The 17,673-nt window shown below is 45.4% G+C and overlaps 1 protein-coding gene across 4 annotated transcripts in view; it reads left to right on the forward strand.

Annotated features, from left to right (window-relative positions):
• LOC116821902 (tumor necrosis factor receptor superfamily member 8) overlaps positions 1-17,673 on the forward strand; it is a 75,983-nt gene that overhangs the window by 35,723 nt on the left and 22,587 nt on the right. The window lies entirely within an intron of this gene.

Consider the following 17,673-nt stretch of genomic DNA (forward strand, 5'->3'; position numbering starts at 1 on the left):
AGATCCTCGTGGCCCTTTTGATAAAAGTAGGGGTTTACCCTATGGCCCTGAGCTGTAATTTCCCCTCCCACACTCATTTACTGTACCATGGTGATCTGGCTCTCATCCTTAAAGTGGAGTGATTCTTCAATATGTAGGTCCTGATCCTACAATCCCTACTCACCTGGGCAATCTGTGGGACTACTCATCTGAGTAAGGATTGCAGGACTGGTCTGATGGTCTTCAGACTGATTTGGGGGGAAAGACCCTATATCAATGCAAAATTATTATTTTATTGCAAGAGACAGTGCATTTGCTTTTCTAATATTCAGCACCAATATTCAGACTCGGGTCCCATCCATTACTTATCCCATGCCAGTTAAAACCTGGAGTCATGAAGATTGATTGCTTTAGACCAAGGATTGTCTTTTTACTGTGTGTCTGTATGATGACTCTTGCTGGCAGCCTGAGGCACCACTGGAATTCAGATGTTCCTGTTTAGTATCTGACAATTCATAGCCTATTTATATTTTAAATTGCTTTTCTGCTCTTTAGTTTACTTTTTTTACATTCAGTTACCAGTTGTTATTGATCTTTTTTCCACACACCCCATCAGACAGATGAAGTTTGTCTGGTCACGCTCTTAGACTTGGGCAGGATTCTCTTCAGTATTTTCAGCCTTTGAGTAGGAGCCAAGAAGGAGGCAATTGGTTTGCTACTGCAGTACTGTAGTCAGTTCCAGAGCAGCTAGTGCGGGTAGAAGATCCTTTTTTAAAAATTTTTTTTACTGTAATATACTTTTCTTCCTGACGTACGACTCATCTATAGAAAACTGACTTTCTCATCTCACTGTGATTCACCACCACACTTTTTTTTTCTGTGAGCTTAAATGAATATTAACGAATGAGTTCAGTCAGCACAAGACTCAACTGCAGCATAACCCATTAAGATCTGCTCTACCTCAGTAATGACCCTCGCTTCAGCTGGGATAGCTCACATGCCTGCTGGCACCAGAATAGTGAAGACAAGGTGCAAACTTTCATGCTCTCGAACAAACATATCCACGGGATATCCAAAACGTTTAGTGTTCCCAGGCCAAAGATGTGTTCATTTTCAGGGAGTCATAGAAATGTGGGGCTGGAAGGGATCTCAAATCCACCCTCCCTACCCCCCAAGCAGAGGCAGGATTAAATCAATCTAGACCACCCTGACAGGTGTTTGTCTAATCCAGTGGTTCCCAAACTTTAACAACCTGTGAACCCCTTTCACTAAAATGTGAAGTCTGGTGAACTCCCTCTTAAAATATTTATTTCCAGGGATTTTCTCCCTTACCTCAGCATAAATTATAAAAGCAGTGATCTTGGAAATACAAAATTTGTTTTTATGACATGCTTATTACACACTATTTATTAACTATGATTTATCATCACAGTATTTTTATTACATTATGAAAACAGCAACACTGTTCCAAGATCTCACTTTTGTATCACTTTTGATGAAGCCTGTTATAAAACAAGGCTCCTATCAGAGGCACCAGTAGAAAAAAGGATTCCGGGGGCAAAGCCCCTGTGCACCTTGGGTTCTGGGGGGGCACTGCCAGAAAAGTGGGGGGGCCACAGGTGCTGCTGGAAAAAAGAGGGAGGGACCCGTGAGGGGTGGAGGGCTGATGTGGGAGCAGCACGTGACCTTGTTGCCTCCCCGTACTGGTGCCTCTGGCTCCTATATTTCATCAAGGAGAATCAGATGTGAAACAGCATGAAGGTATTTGAGAAGCCAACTCAAAGAGTTCCTCCTACACAAGCATTCAGGTCTTGAGCACTCCAGGCAAACAATGAACGTTACAACAAAGCTTAAACTTTTCTTCATAATAATTAAAAAACAACAACCCACTAGCAATCTATTGTTTTAAAAACAGCAGAAAATATCCACCTCCCTTTCTATTTCATATAAGGAGTCTTGAAGTTTCAATCTCCTCAGTGTGATAGATATGCTTGCTTTGATCTGTTTAGCATTTGGAAGTCCCCAAGGCTCTGGGCTGCTGGCCCCGAGCTGCCCAGGGTCCCTAGGGACAGCTCTGTCCGCCATTAGGGAATTTTTTTCCCGAGAACCCCCTGTAACATTTCGTGAACCCCCAGGGGTTCACAAACCCACTTTGGGACCCACTGGTCTAATCCGTTCTGAACCTCCAGTGCAAGGGATTCCATGGCCTGCTGAGGTAACCCGTGCCAGGGCTTAACTATCTTCATAGCTACAGAGTTTGTCCTAATATCCAACTGTGAGGCTTTGGGGCTCAACTCAGACCAGAAAGGGTTTGTGTCACCCCTTGCCCTGTGACTCTGGGTGCCTTAAATGCTCCGCTGCTGTGACTCATAGCCCTGATACCGGCAAGCCTGCAGGTCCCACCCTGGCTTCCACCACCCAGTTACTGTTTGCGGAGTCACCCCACAGCCTCTCGTCCTGAATTTCCTTCAGAGCAGCTGCTGTCTGACAGGCTGCTAGGGTTCCCAGAGCTGAGTCACCACCTACCCCTCTCAGGTTCAGTGAGGGAGAGTTTTGCTACTGTTAAACTGTGTGACAGCTCCCTGACACATCAGCTTGTGTGTCTTGCCAGCAAACTTTTTGGGACTTCATCAGTCCAATCCTTGTCTTGCAGGTAATAAACACTGAAGCCTGGCTCCCGAGTTCCCCAGAGCCATCTCCCTACAGTGCTCAGCCCTCTCACCGAACGCTTACGGAGGTTATTACGTTCATAACTCCTTTAAAGAGACAAGACACCGCAGCTCGTTAATTGAACTGGAGCTTGACAAACACGCTCTTATTTCAGTCACAGCCCTGAATTGGTTACAGTAAAAGTAGAACAAATTTATTAAACAGAAAGTTTAAGTGATTCCGAATCTTAGGAGTAAAGACAGGAGGAGTTACAAAGAAAACAAAAGCAAAAATACGCTTCTAAGATTAAAACTTAATTTTAGCAAGTTACAATCTTTGCCTAAATTCAGCCTCCCTGGTTGAAGGACCCAACTTTCTGTGATTTCAAGAGCTCTGGCTACTTGAATCCTCCAAGTGATGGATAACTATGGGGGTCTCTCCCTTTCTTTTTGAAGTTCAGTAAACCTCTGAAATTTCTTCTTTGAAAAGTCAGCCCCGCCTCTTCTGCCTGGGGGGCGGTGGGGGGATGCAGATGCCAGGCTGTCTTCTCAGAATTCATTGATCCTGTTTCAAGAAGCAGGAACGTCTCCTGTTGTACCCCTCATCTCCCTGCTGATTGGTATCTAAATGAGGCTTCCATTGTTTTGATTCCATAATGCTTAATTTACATTGGAGAGAGGTATACAGCTGCCTTTCCTCCTGTCTGGGAGAAAATCTGTTTCTCCCTGTGTTTGGTCACAGACTTTGAAGCATAACATCAGTGAGTATCCATAACTCCTCATGTAGCGTTAATGCATACATTGCACCATTATATTAATCTCCAGCAGGCTACAGGCTGTCATAAAAGATCTTACTGGATATGATTCTGTAGTAGCATTCATTGTTTATCATTTGGGGTACGGAGCCTCTTAATTATAAAGACAGAGATATCTGCCTCATGCTCTAGTCTGAGGGTTTTGTTTACCTTTTTTTATAGATGGAATCATCTTTGTCTTCGCCTGATGACCAAGACAAGCAAATACACATCCCTTTGTCTAAGGCTTACTGTGCTAAGGCATTTCTCCCCAAGCACATTTTAAGACCATATTTCTAGCACATAGCTATAACTCTTTGTATCTACAGACACCACACAAGAATATTAATAATCAGTGAATTATTAGTTTTTCAGTGATGTATTGCATGCCACCTTGTGGGTACATATTGCAACTACAGTGTGTTAGTGACTATGTCAGTTCTGACAAAAGTTGCTGAACAAAGAGTAGTGAATCTCTGTGTCATACCAACCTAAATCTCCCTTGCTGCAGATTAAACCCATTACTGCTTATCCTGCTCTTGCTGGACATGGAGAACAGTTGGTCACTGTCCTCTGTATGACAACCTCTAATATATTTGAAGACTGTTATGTCCTCCCTCAGCCTTCTCTTCTTTAGATTAAACATGCCCAGTTCCTTCAACCTTTCATTCTAGGGCAGGTTTTCCTACGCCATTTATCATTTTTGTTGCTCTCCTCTGGACTCTTCAACTTGTTCATACCTTTCTTATAGGGTTGTGCCCAAAATTGGATGCATTACTCCAGCTGCGGCCTCACCACTGCTGATCAGAGTGAGACAGTTACCTCCCATGTCTTACATATGACGACACATCCCAGAATGACCTTTGCCTTTTCCCAGTACCATTATACTGTTGGCTTAGATTCAATCTGTGACCCACTGTAACCCCCAGATCCTTTTCTGCAGTACTGCTGCCTAACCTGTTATTCCCCATTTTATACTGGTGCATTTTGATTTTTTTCCTTCATTTTGTTTCATTGGTCTTTATTATCTTGCAATTTAAAATAGGATCTAGCTCCCTTGTAAACAGCACTGATCTTTGAGATCCATCGAACTTACTGCTCAGGGGAATCACTGAATTCAGGGCAACTTTTAATATTCAAGATAGTCTCAAATTTATTAGGGGCTTGTGGGTTCTGTTGCTCTGTTGGGGCCTCATCCTGCTCCCACTGAAGTGATAAAACTTTCTTTGGCTACCATGTGAGCAGGATTGGGCCTAAGCGCAGTGGTCCACTAGCTGAGTCAAGTCTCTGTGTGCTCACTGCTAGTCTGCTCTGAGGGGAAAAAACACCTCCACCTCCATCCTGCTCACAACCACATCTGGGGATAAGGAAGAGCCACTGTCCATACTCCTCCCAGCTTCTGACCCTAAACATGGGGGTGGCATGTTTATACTTGAACTTTTAGTCATGCTGTGACATGACTAACACAATGGCATATTCTGCCCACACAAGACTTTGCAAATTGTTGTTAGTTATGTTTAGCCCTAGGCTGCAGCTGAAGAAGGCTGGCAGTTATATAACTTAATATATTTTCTCTTTCAGAGTTGGTAAGTCTTGTATGTCACTGAGATAAAACTGAAGCTTTTTCATTTGGAGTGGCTGGTCCTTTGGATGGGGAAATGTGCCATTTCATCCTCCTCCTCTCTCTTCGCGCCTTCAGGAACAGTTGTGATACCCAAGCTTGGGTGATGATTGCTACTGATGTTAACATGCCCACTGGAATTGGAACACTTGACCAAAGATGCTGAGTTCAATTTGCCTCCCCTCTGAGGTTCAGAGATGACAATGGGGGAAGGAAACACAGTCAAAAGATGAAAGGGGGGAGAGATACTGAAGATTAAAATGAGTTTGAGGTTACCATGTTTTCATTCTGTACATTTCACAGATGAGGGAAGCAATTGAATTTGACTTTTGAAGCTCACAAGAGGTTTCCCTGATGAAGCCAACCCACGTGCAGTGTTGAAAATGCATACCAATTATATTACACTGCACTCTTAAATGTGTCTAGATATTAACAGGAGAGAAGAGGGGGAGTGGGGCAGAAGTGAAAGTTCTCATGCAGAGGTTGTACTTTATGACATAAGAAACAGGGGGTAAAACTTACAAAGTGAATCTTCTCCAGCTGACTAATCAACACTCAACACCTGCAAGGGAGGGATATCTCAGTGGTTTGAGGATTGGGCTGCTAAAGCCAGAGTTGTAGTTCAATCCTTGCGGGGGCCACTGAGGAATCTGGGGCAAAGTCAATACTTGGTTCTGCTAGTGAAGGCAGTGGGCTGGACTTGCTGACCTTTCGGGGTCCCTTCCTGTTCTATGAGATAGGTATATCTCCATATATTAATTATTATTAAGATCATAGGGTCCATGAAGAATGAATGATCCAAGCTGGGTGAGAGGTGGAGTGGTTCCCTGGAATGTTTTTGCCACCTTCGCTTTCTTTTTAGGGGTCCCCTGAACAGAGGTTCTAGAGTAACAGGAGTGTCTGAAGGGTAGGCCTCCGGCAAGCTGCTTTGCAGGAAGGCGATGGTTTTAAGGTTTACAGAGTTTAGTTGACATCTTTGATTTCCCCTTCCTCCCCACCCCATTCGCTTCATTTCGAGAGCTAAATATGAGCAATGGGGCCAGCTAAGTCAAATCTTTACCTTGAGTTTTTAGCTGACAAAGCGTCTTTATTGAGTGAGACCATCTCTACTCTGAAATAATCAGTTATTAGTGATATTAATAACAATGAGTCAGGACTGGATAAAACCCATCTCAGAACAGAATCTGCATTTGATGGTTCCCACACTCATTATGTGACCTGTTTATGAAGTCTTAAGGACAATATAACAAATGGGGAAATCCTCCTCATCAGCAGGCTTGGTGAGGCTGGGAAGGGGGAAAGAGAGAAGGACCAATGTATCTCCAGAAAGAGTAACTGGCAAAGGGCCATTTTCCCTTTCTGTGATCATAACTAGTCCTTATACAGTTATTTTCATCTGTTGGTTTCAAAATGCCTTGTAAAGGAGGTCAGTGTCATTACCAGTGTCCCCATTACAGATGGGGAAACTGAGGCACAGAGCAATGGTGTGACTTGACCAAGCTCTCTAGATCATCTGCCTTCTGCTATGCTGTAATTAAATCTTCCTATCCTACCTTGCCAAGTCATAAACCACAAGGGATGACCAGATCATCCAATCCAACCTCCTGTATATCACAGGCCTTCAACACCACCCAGCCCCTGTGCATTAAACCCAACAATGAAATAGACCAAAGTATTTCAGCCCACAGGAGACTGAACTATTATATGTTAAGCAGAGAATGGGAGTGCACCAATGCCTGAGACCCCTGCAAGGGCAGGGAATTGATTGAGAGACTCCCAGGTGAACCTAGAAGTGACCGACTGCAGCCCTGAAGCATGAGATCTTAGGGACATCTGACATGAACCAGAAGGGACCCTCAGGGCTCCCAAGCCTTGTCAACCACTATCACAAGCCGCCCTATCATACAATCCTAGTCATCAATTTGTTCAGCTAAAGGTATAATTCCCAAATCTGACCCTTAGCGTTCAAAATTTGGATACCTGCATGAATTCCTCGAAGCTTAATTACAACCTTAGATCTGATAGCACTGCCACCACCCAAAAATATAATGTTTTGGGGCACTCTGATCTCCCCAACCTTCCCTGGGGACCCCAAGAACCCAAACCCCTTGGGTTCTTAAAACAAGGAGAAATAAACCATTCCCCCTTCTTTCCCCCTCCCAGACTTTCCCTCCCTGGGCTATCCTGAGAGATACTGATCCAACCTCTTTAAATCACAATACAGAGAAGCATGTCCCTTCCCTTCCACAAAGAGGCAAACAGATTCAAGGAAAACAGAGAGAAATTCTATCTCCCCCCCCGTCTCCCGCCCACCAGTTCTGGTGAGTTATCCCAATCCCCTGGGATAAAACAAGGGAAACAAGAAAAAAATCAATCAGGTTCTCTAAAAAGAAATCTTTTAATAAAAGAAAGGAAAAAGTAAAGAATTATTTTTGTAACTTCAAGATGTAAATATTACAGGGTCCTATAGCTTACAGACACCAGAAAGAAACTTTCCCCCCAGTACCAATACAAATCAAAATATTCCCAGCAACTACCCATATAAAAGTTAACCAGCCAGATCCACAATTGTAAATAGAGTAAAACAATTAAAAAGCCTAAACCACCTGTTTTTACTTACTATTTGAACAGAAACTTAGAGAGCCTGTAGTAATGTCTGGTCTCTCTCAGACCCTAGAGAGCACAAAGCAAAAACCTCAAACTACAAACAAAGGCTTCCCTCTCTTGAGATTTGAAAGAATCTTGTTTCCTGATTGGTCCTCTGGTCAGGTGTTGTTTGTTAACCCTTTACAGGTAAAAGAGACATTAACCCTTAACAATCTGTTTATGACAAGCTTGCTCTTAAAACTAATGAAGTTGCTCTCCCCCACAACTTCTGTTGGGCAGCTGTTACCAGACTTAGTCCTCTGATGATTAGAAACCTTCTACTTTCCAGCTTGAATTTTTTCATGGCCAGTTTATCCCCATTTGTTCTTGTGCCAACATTGTCCTTTAGCTTAAATAGCTTCACTGTCCCTGGTGTTTACCATCTGATGTAGTTCTAGAGGGCAATGAGATCCACTCTCGGGCTTCACTGTGCTAAGCTAACCCATCAAGCTCTTCCAGTCTTCTCTCATAAGAGATGCTGTCCATTTCCTTGTTCATCCTAGTAGCTCTTCTCTGCACTTGTTCCAGCTTGAACTCCTCTTTCTTGAACATAGGTGGCCAGAATTATACAGGTTTCCATATGAGGTCCTACCAGTACCCAGTATAGTGGCACTAATAAGTCCCTATCTCTGCTAGAAATGCCTTGTCTGATAACCTCAAATGCAAACCTAGGCTGTTTCATAGCCACGTCACATTGATGGCTCATAGTCATCCTGTGGTCAACGCATGCATGCAAGTTGATCTCTCTCCCTCTCACTCCCAACTGATGAGCCCGTAGCATATAGTGGAAATTCTTCTGGTTAGACCATGACCTTACCCTTTGAACTGTTGAATTGTATTCTATTTCTGTCACACCAGTCTTCAAGCTCATCCAGATCTTCTTGTGTAATATTCCGCTCCTCCTCTGCATCATCAGCAAATTTCACGAGCACATTCCTACTTTTTGTGCCAAGGTCATTAATAAAAGTACTGAATAAGATTGGTCCCAAGACTAGCCCATGAGGAACTCCACTAGTAACCTCCCTTCCAGCTGGGAATTCACCTTTCAGCACAACCCAGTGTCTTCTCCCGTTTAGCTGGTTTCTTGACCACCTTGCCGTTCCTTTACTAATCCCCGTCTTCTCTCATTTAGCTACATTTCCTATATGCTACCATGTCAAATGTTTTGCTGCAGTCCAAGTATACTAGATCTTTAAGCCGATTCCCTCTATTCCCTGGAATTGGGCCCCGAGCCTAAGAGGGTCCTGCACCCACACCTAAGAGGGCCCCACGCCTTAGGCTTCTTTTCCATTTTTTTTCACTCACCCGGCGGCGGGGGGGGATCTGCTTCGGTGGCATTTCAGCAGCAGGGGGCTCTGCTCCGGGTCTTCGGTGGCATTTTGGCACCAGGGGGGTCCGCTCCGGGTCTTCGGCAGCATTTCGGCGGCAGACAGGGTTTGCTCCGGGGCTTTGGCAGTATTTCGGCAGCGGGGGGGTCTGCTTCGCGGCTTTGGCAGCATTTCAGCGGCAGGGGGGTCTGCTCCGGGGCTTCGGCAGCACGTCAGTGGCAGGGTGGGGGGTCTGCTTCAGGGCTTTGGCAGCATTTCGGCGGCAGGGGGGTCTGCTCCGAGGCTTCAGCAGCATGTCAGTGGCGTGGGGTCCTTCAGTGCCATGGAAGATCCGGAGTGGACCTCCCGCTGCTGAAGTGCTACTGAAGCCCCAGACCGCCGCTGGGTATTCAAATCGGGCCCCACCCTTCATGAAGCTGGCCCTGTACTGCATTTCCCAAGTTTCTTACTATTTTACAAGATGCATGTTTTGCCCCAAGTTTGGACCTTTTAACACCTATAAGGACATTAGGGATTATTATTTGTGTTGAGATCCTACCTGCAATGTATGCATTAGAAACTTGTGTAAATAGGGTATTCGTTTGCACAGTTGATCACTCTTCCCCCAACAGGAATTATTTTTGTTTAGTCCTTGTACAAACCTTGTACAAACTTAGCTTGCATGTGAATGATCCCCTGTGATTCCCTCCCCTCTGGTAGATGGTCACTGAGCTTTCTATGGCCTAGCTCACATTAGGGGAAATTTTAAAAAGGAAAAAAATTACCACTGTTGGTTCCCAGTGAACAGGTCTTGGGGAAAGCAGACAAGGCTCCTGTGTCTGCGACCGCTGTCAACACATCTCACGTAACCTAGCCAGGCCAGTTCTAAGTGACACGGGGTGTCCAGGGCTATCAACGTCACTGCTACTGATGGGAAATTGTCTCAGAACTTTCCTCATATACACAGGGCGGAGTGATACAATCCGCTGCCAGACAGTCCCAACGCCGTGAATTCATTACCTTGGCCCTTGGTATCTTTGGCTAAGGATACCATAGTAGTACTCCTTTAGCAGGTTGGGCTTAGATATGGGGATTTTTCCTGGCAAGGTGCTAAAACAGCTTCCCTGGACAAAGGTCCTGTCTGTTTTAGGAAATTGATGTATTGCTAACAGTGGATGCTCTCCCTGCACTGGCGCTGAAAAGTTTAACTGCTAGTGCAAACAAGACCCAAGCATCTCCAGCTCCACTGTTGAAACCTGATCAAGGCTTGGTGGAACCAAGCAATCTGCTCTTCACGGAGTGGAGAGAAGAGGTCCTTTTTAGCTGTCACAGAGCACTGCATGTATTGGCACAATGCAGCTGTGTTTTCAGGTGATTGCCCTCTGTGCCAGGGAAGGAGCTGGCTTCACATGATCCGTAAGAAGGCCAGAAACGTGTACGGGGATAAAAGAATTTTGTAATGGGTATTTTGGCTATACGTGCAACATGTGCCATGCCCTGATATTATAAGCTTCAACACATATGCAATGCTTTTTATCTTCAAAACGCTGAACAAACACTAAGTAATGAATCCTTTCCACAGCCCCAGGGGGAAGGAATTACCACCATGCAGATAAAAATAAGAAGAGACTTCTTTTCTAATGGTTAAACTGAGTCACAGAGCTCTTAATTTACTGACCTATGGTCACAAAGTGATAGGGCCAAGAGGGTGGATTGATTTAAATCACCCTTTTTTTATTATGATTTAAATAAGGAAACAGAAAAACTTGGTTTAAGTCTTTGATTTTAATCTTGTTTTGCATTTTATTTTCCTAAAGAAAGGTTGTTTCGTATGGGTTGGTATAGTTTGGGCATTCTTTTTGCTAAGCAGGCGGATCTACTATATTTATTTAAGTAGAATATCAGGATTGGAAGGGACCTCAGGAGGTCAGCTAGTCCAATCCCCAGAAAGATTTTTACCCCAGTTGCCTAAAAGGCCCCCTCAAGGATTGAATTTATAACCCTGAGTTTAGCAGGCCAAAGCTCAAACCACTGAGTTATCCCTCCCCCCTGCTCATTATCTGGTCAGGGATTCCTCTTTACCCCACATTTTGACTGCAGTATTTAAGGAAAACACTCATGCTTGCCAGCGAAAACAGAGATGGCCTCTGACAAAGTTATTTTCCTGAGAAGTCACTCAAAACTTCTTTCCTAATCTTTTTTGTGGTTCCATGGAAGCCTGCGGTCAGCCCTTGGAAATATTGCTGCTGTTTTTAAAAAAGTGTTTCTTAATCTGCATTGCAAACATTTAATGATTCAGGATCTGGCATGAGACATTCCATACCATGGCAGCAGAGGAGGAGTGGACATTATGCAAGAAAATGTCTTGCGGTCCCACCAGACTGTGCTGGAGGGATCCTGCAGAAGCAGTGTCTAGCCTTCCTTAATCAGAAAGTGAGGGGCCGCCACATGGCGCTCAGGATAAAGGGGGGAAAAAGAAGTACCAGGGGGTAGTCTCCAGAAAACCCACCTTGGAATGTGGGAAATCACATACATTTTGGCTATTTGCATATAATGGACAATGGTCCAATATAATAGTCAAATCAAGAAAGCACATGAAATGTCAATTATATTGGTACTAGAATTTTGATTTAGCTAACCCCCATTAAAAAAAATAAAAAGGTAGAATTCTCAGCACTAACCTCCAGGATGCTCTCTAATAGGCACAGTGATGCAGTGGGCAGGCCAAGGGGCTGGGAATCAGGAAATCTGGGTTCTACACCTGGCTCTGTCATTGGCTTGCTTGCCTGTCTGTGCCTCAGTTTCCCCCCTTATAAAATGAGGATAATAATGCTAAATCACCCAAGTAAAATGCTTTGAGATCCACAGGTGAAAAGTATGGTGTGAGAGCAAAATATCATTGTTAACCCCAAACTTATCTTTCCACCCAAATATACCCATGATCTATAAAAACTGATTGGATTAGAAAAGCCAGAAAAGTGGCTCCTTAACTAGCATTTTCTGAGTTGCAGTGAGGATATGAATTTGCCCACTTGTATCATGTTACCTTTCTCTGTCTTTCTTCCATGCATAAGTTCTCACGAAAGGATAGTAAAAATTAGAACTAGCTGGAATTGTTTCTTTCTCTGAAGAAAATTTTGACAACAAATGGAAAAAAAAATCATCTTCATCAATTTTCGTGTATGGAGAATTTTGACTTTTCCTCAAAAAACTGATTTTTTTTTTTTTTTGGCAGCTACTTTTTGACTTTTAGTTATTTGACAGTAAAAAGAAAATCAAATGTTTTTGAGGAAATCAGTCACTTTCTATGAACATTTTAGTTCAGTTGAAAACTCAATTTTTGGCACAAAATAAGTCTTGATGGAAAAATTTTGCCGGGCCCTTGTGGAAATGTAACCTAAAGGCAGCATTGGTGCTAGAATTGCTTCAGAACAGGGTCTGAGAGTGGCACTTGGAAGGCTGAGGGTGGCTAAGAAATCAGGTATGATGAATTCTGCCCTCTGATATGGGACTACACTTTCCATTGATGTTGATGGACAACTGGCTTCTATTTTTGCTTGGAAGGCAGAAGTTTAAACACTGGCCTTGATTTCATTTGAGGAACCAGTGCCTTCAGTCTACAGCTTTGGAAATGTCTGAGTCGATTAGAGACATTGGTTTAATATCTAGGGCTGTTAGCACCAAGAAATCTTTGCTCTGTCCCTCTGGCAGAAATAGCAGTGCCTCAGCAGGTTTCTGTACCATGTTTCAAATTATACAGATCAAGGGGTTTGGGCTCTAAAACCTAGAACAGTGATACTCAGACTGAGGCTCGCGATCTGCAAGAGGCTCTTTTCTGTGTCTCCTGCGACTTTTTGCCGCCCATGATATTAAAAAACTGTGATTTAATTATTAACCAGTCAGGATGCGTTTACTATGTCAACCGATTGTCGTTGATAAAATAATCCTTGGTCAGTCATTTTGCTGTGAAAATAATACCGGTAGTTAGTTATTTAATTTCCTGTCATAGTGTTTAAGTATGAATCGTACTATAGTAAATGAAACAATAGATGAACACAACTGTGACTCTTTGGGGTAATGCTGATTGCTAATTTGACTCTTGAACCACTGAGATCTGAGTATCACTAACCTCGAAAGATCATTTCTAGCAGCACCTTGGATCCTGCCTCCTCTGCTCTTTTTGGATTCCCCAGAGAATCACTTCCCTTTTAAACTGGTTGGGCAAAGTGATTTAACTTCATTCTCTGTTCTCTGTGATCCATCTCTCTTCTGCTCTCTCAAAGCACTGAGGTTTATTTCTAGGCCACTCACCTTGGTTGAAAACACTGAACTCATTTCAAAAAGGAAAAACATCAAACCAACCAACCCTTTAATGTAGATCCAGGGCTGTAATCAGAGCAAATGCGTGGGGGGGTTGAAAGTGACACATGGGTACGCCTGGTTAAAGGCAGCTAAAATGAAGTAATTCACACCTTCTGTCCCTGAGCGTGTTACATCAGTTTATAGTGAGACCCTCTTATACATCAGCAAACTGAGAGGCCAGAAGAAGATGTAAATTACACCATCCTTGCTGCCTGTAGACTCACTTTGCCATGTGTAACTCTGAACCCCACCTTCCCCAAGGATGCAGTTCACACACATACCCAGCTGGCTTTGTCATTTTTAACATTGCCGCTCTCAACCCCAAACGCCTTCACGCCACTCGCTCCGAGGCCCGCCAGTCGGTTTTGGACACACACTTGCCTTCGTCCCACACAACCTTGTGGTTGTCACTGTATGTTTTTGACATCAGAAGTGTGAAATTCTGATACCGAGGTTATAGAAAACCTGGTACATGTTAAAGAAGCGAAGCCCACATTGTTTCTCTGCTGTCAGTTTTGCTTATATCATTCATTTTCTGCCTTGATCAGGCATAAATGGCTTGCTGCTACTACAGGGACTGGGGATGTGGGGCAAACTGCATGGCCAGTGCTAGTGGCCCGGGAGTCACTTCTCAGGGGTCATTGTTCCGTTCATCACACCTAACACAGAGGGAGGGATAGCTCAGTGCTTTGAGCATTGGCCTGCTAAACCCAGGGTCATGAGTTCAATCCTTGAGGGGGCCATTTAGGGATCTGGGGCAAAAATCTGTCTGGGGATTAGTTCTGCTCTGAGCAGGGGGTTGGACTAGCTGACCTCTTGAGGTCCCTTCCAACCCTGAGATTCTATGGGTATGTCCACACTACCTGCCAGATCGGCGAGTAGCAATTAAGCTATCGGTGGTTGATTTATCGCATCTTGGCTAGATGCAATAAATCAATTCCCAAATGCTCTGCCATCGACTGTGGAACTCCATCAGGGCAAGAAGCGGAGTCGATGGGAGAGCCATAGCCATTGTTCCTGTGCCGTGAGGACTGGAAGTCAGTCAATCTAAGATACGTCAGCTTCAGCGACGCTATTCTCATAGCTGAAGTTGCATATCTTATATCGATTTCCCCCCGCTCCGCTCCCTGTGTAGACCAGGCCCAAGGTTCTATGATAACAGAACTCGACCATGCTGCACTGCCTTGACTGGTTGAAGTAGGAACTAATAGCTGAGGGAATGAAAAGGGGAGGCCAACAAAGGTCTGAGTCAAAGCTGGAATGTCTGCTGCCACCAAGCGGACTGTGGAAAGAGCTTGTTGAGTAAAGTTCATGCTCATGACACAGAATAAGTGACAAACCCTCCGTGATGCTTGGTGGATGGTCGAGAAATAGGAAGGCTGGGTCAGCAGAAAGAGCCATTCCATGGTAGAGAAACCGTGCCTTGATTTTAAGGAACTATTTTATAAAGTTTTCTATGAACCCAGAACACTTTGGGATTTTGCATAGAGGATAACAAGGCAGCAACGCCACTGTGCTGGCCGCAGAGCGGTAATAGTGGGTGGATAGTGTGTTACTATGCTGTGTCATTTTCAGACCTGCGCTTGGTAGCAGATCAGTCAGAAAGGTTGTGGATTTCAGGCAGTGAATAAGCTTAAACTGGCAGGCAGCTGCCCTCTTGTGGGAAAATGAGGTATTAAGTAACTGAGTCACATTTGTTTGCAGACATGCAATAATTTATCACAGTCGTTATTAGGCAGTGGGCCAGATGCTGCTTTCAGTCAAATCTGGAATAAGTCCATACTCCAGATTTATGCAATAGTAACTACGAGCCAAATCTGGTCCTGAATGTTCAATATTTTAAACTTTGTAAAAACCCACTCATTAATTAAATGATGAAAAGCATCTGTTTTTTCCAGAAAATTCAGTGGAAGAAGCTGAGTGTTGCATCAATCATTTAAAGTCACATTGCTCAACTTCATCTGATACTAAACATCCCTTACAGCCCAAAGTCAGATCTCATTGGAGAGCCAGGAAGGAAGCGCTGCCCTTGTCAGCGACTTTCCAGAGAAGTTACAGAAAAGCTGGCCCGGCGGGACTTGGATATGGCCACTGACTGTGGTTTTTTAAATGTATCTTTTTAAAACTGGGTAGAAAAACTGGGCTTAGTTCTAATCCCCTTCACAGTACAATGTCTTAGTTGAAACAGTCTAGGGTGACCCCTGAGGGACCCAGGGCCGGTTAGAGGATTCAGGGGGCCTGAGGCAAATCGGGGGAGCTGTGGCACTTGTACTCACCCAGTGGCATTCCGCTTCTTTGGCGGCATTTCGGCGGCGGAGGGCCCTTCAGTCACTCCGCATCTTTGGCAGCACTGAAGGGCCCCCTGCCGCCGAAATGCCGCCGAAGACCTGGACCACCACCTGGCCAGGGCTCGCGGGGTATTTCGGCAGCAGGGGGGCCCTTCAGTTGCTTCACATCTTCGGCAGCACTGAAGGACCCCTGCCGCCGAAGACCCGGACCGCTGCTGGGCCTGGGCTTGCGTAGCCCCTGTGGGGCCTGGGGCAAATTGCCCCACTTGTTCCCCCCTCTGGGCAGCCCTGGAGGTACCTTTTCCTCAAAACAACTGATTTAATAATATCACCTCCTGCTGCTTAAATTAGTCTTAGAAGCTAGCTAAGGTGCTTCTTCAGCAGAGGCAAGGAAAGCCCTCTTCCTCATTCTGTGACCTCAGACAGCCTCTTGAGTCCATCTGAAGTGTCAGGATCCTTTTCTGTATTACTGTCTCTAGAACAGGGGTCAGCAACCTATGGCACACGTGCCAAAGGTGGCACGCGAGCCGGGTTCCCACTTGCCAGCTGGGGTCTCGTCGCCAGTCCCACTCGGCACCCGCTGCTGCCCTGGGTTCCTTCTCCCAGGCTGGCAACAGGCAGAGACCCCAGCTGGCAGGAGCCAGCGGTGGAAAATCCAGAGCGGCAGTGGGCTGAGCGGCTCAGCCCTCCACCACTCTGGTGTTTCGGCCACCAGCTCCTGCCACTGGGGTCACAGCCTGCTGCCAGCCTGGGGTTCCTTCCCCCAGGCTGGTAGTGGGCATTGAGAGGGGCCGGCGGCAGGACCCCAGCTGGCAAGGGGCCAGCAGTGGGAACCCCCGAGCAGCAGCGGGCTGAGCTACTCAGCCCGCCGCTGCTCTAGGGTTTGGCTGCTGGCTCCTGCCAGCCCTGGCCTCAGCCTGCTGCCAGCCTGGGGTTCCTTCCCCCAGGCCGGCAGCGAGTGCTGAGTGGGACCCCAGCTGGCAAGGGGCCAGCAGCGGGAACCCCAGAACGGTGAAGAGTGCTGAGTGGGACCTTTGCAATATGTGCTGTAGGTTGCTGACCCCTGTGTTATGCCAAAGGACTGGGGGAAATTCTCCCACAGAAGCCAAGGGGATCATAGAAATCATAGAATATCAGGGTTGGAAGGGACCTCAGGAGGTCATCTAGTCCAGGCCCCTGATCATAGCAGGGCCAATCCCCAGACAGATTCCCTCCCCCACCCCCTCCAATGGCTCCCTCAAGGATTACGCTCACAACCCTGGGTTTAGCGGACCAATGCTCAAACCACTGAGCTATCCCTCCTGTTGATCTGCTGTGGATTTCCTGAGGTCCTTGTTACCTGTCAAGTGCCATTGAGAGGCACGCTTTTGGTGGATGTCCTGGTTCCATCTCTTTCTGAGACAAGTTGCTGTTTCAGATGATTTTATACTTTCCACCAGTTGCTCACAATGGAATTCAGAGAATGAGGGAGGAGGGAGGTTGAATGAGAGAATGCCAAGTTCAAATGATCTCATCAGAAAACTTGTAGCAGTGAAATTTCCAAGTACATGCTTCAAATTGCTCTAAGCAAGGTGCTGATGCCGCTGAACAGAGGTGCCTTCTGGCTTATCTGCTTCTTGAGACCTGAGTCTTTTTATCTAAGGTCAGAGCAGAGGCTGCTCCTGAAAACCTTTTATGCACAAGAGAAACTTCACTGAAGACAGTGGGATGGGACGTGGGAGTAAGGGTTTGCAGGCTCTCTTTCTGGGTCAAACTGCCACAGCTGTCAGTGCAGGCTCTGTCCCCATGTTACCAGCGAAACAACTGAATCGCAAGCAGGTCTTTGGGTTAGATTATATCCAATTAAATAACTGAACAAAGATATATATTTCCTACACTGATATATGGGATAGGAAACTGCTGGACTCAGCAGGAGCTTAACAAAATGGCAGAGCTGTAAAAAGGTAGTTTCAAGGAGCCTTGAGAAGGATGGCATGCACCTGTTGTGAGTGGCCCAGATCACCAGATGCCTGGAAATAATGCATAAAA

This window comes from Chelonoidis abingdonii, chromosome 23 (assembly GCF_003597395.2).
Source record: "Chelonoidis abingdonii isolate Lonesome George chromosome 23, CheloAbing_2.0, whole genome shotgun sequence".
NCBI lineage: Eukaryota > Metazoa > Chordata > Testudines > Testudinidae > Chelonoidis > Chelonoidis abingdonii.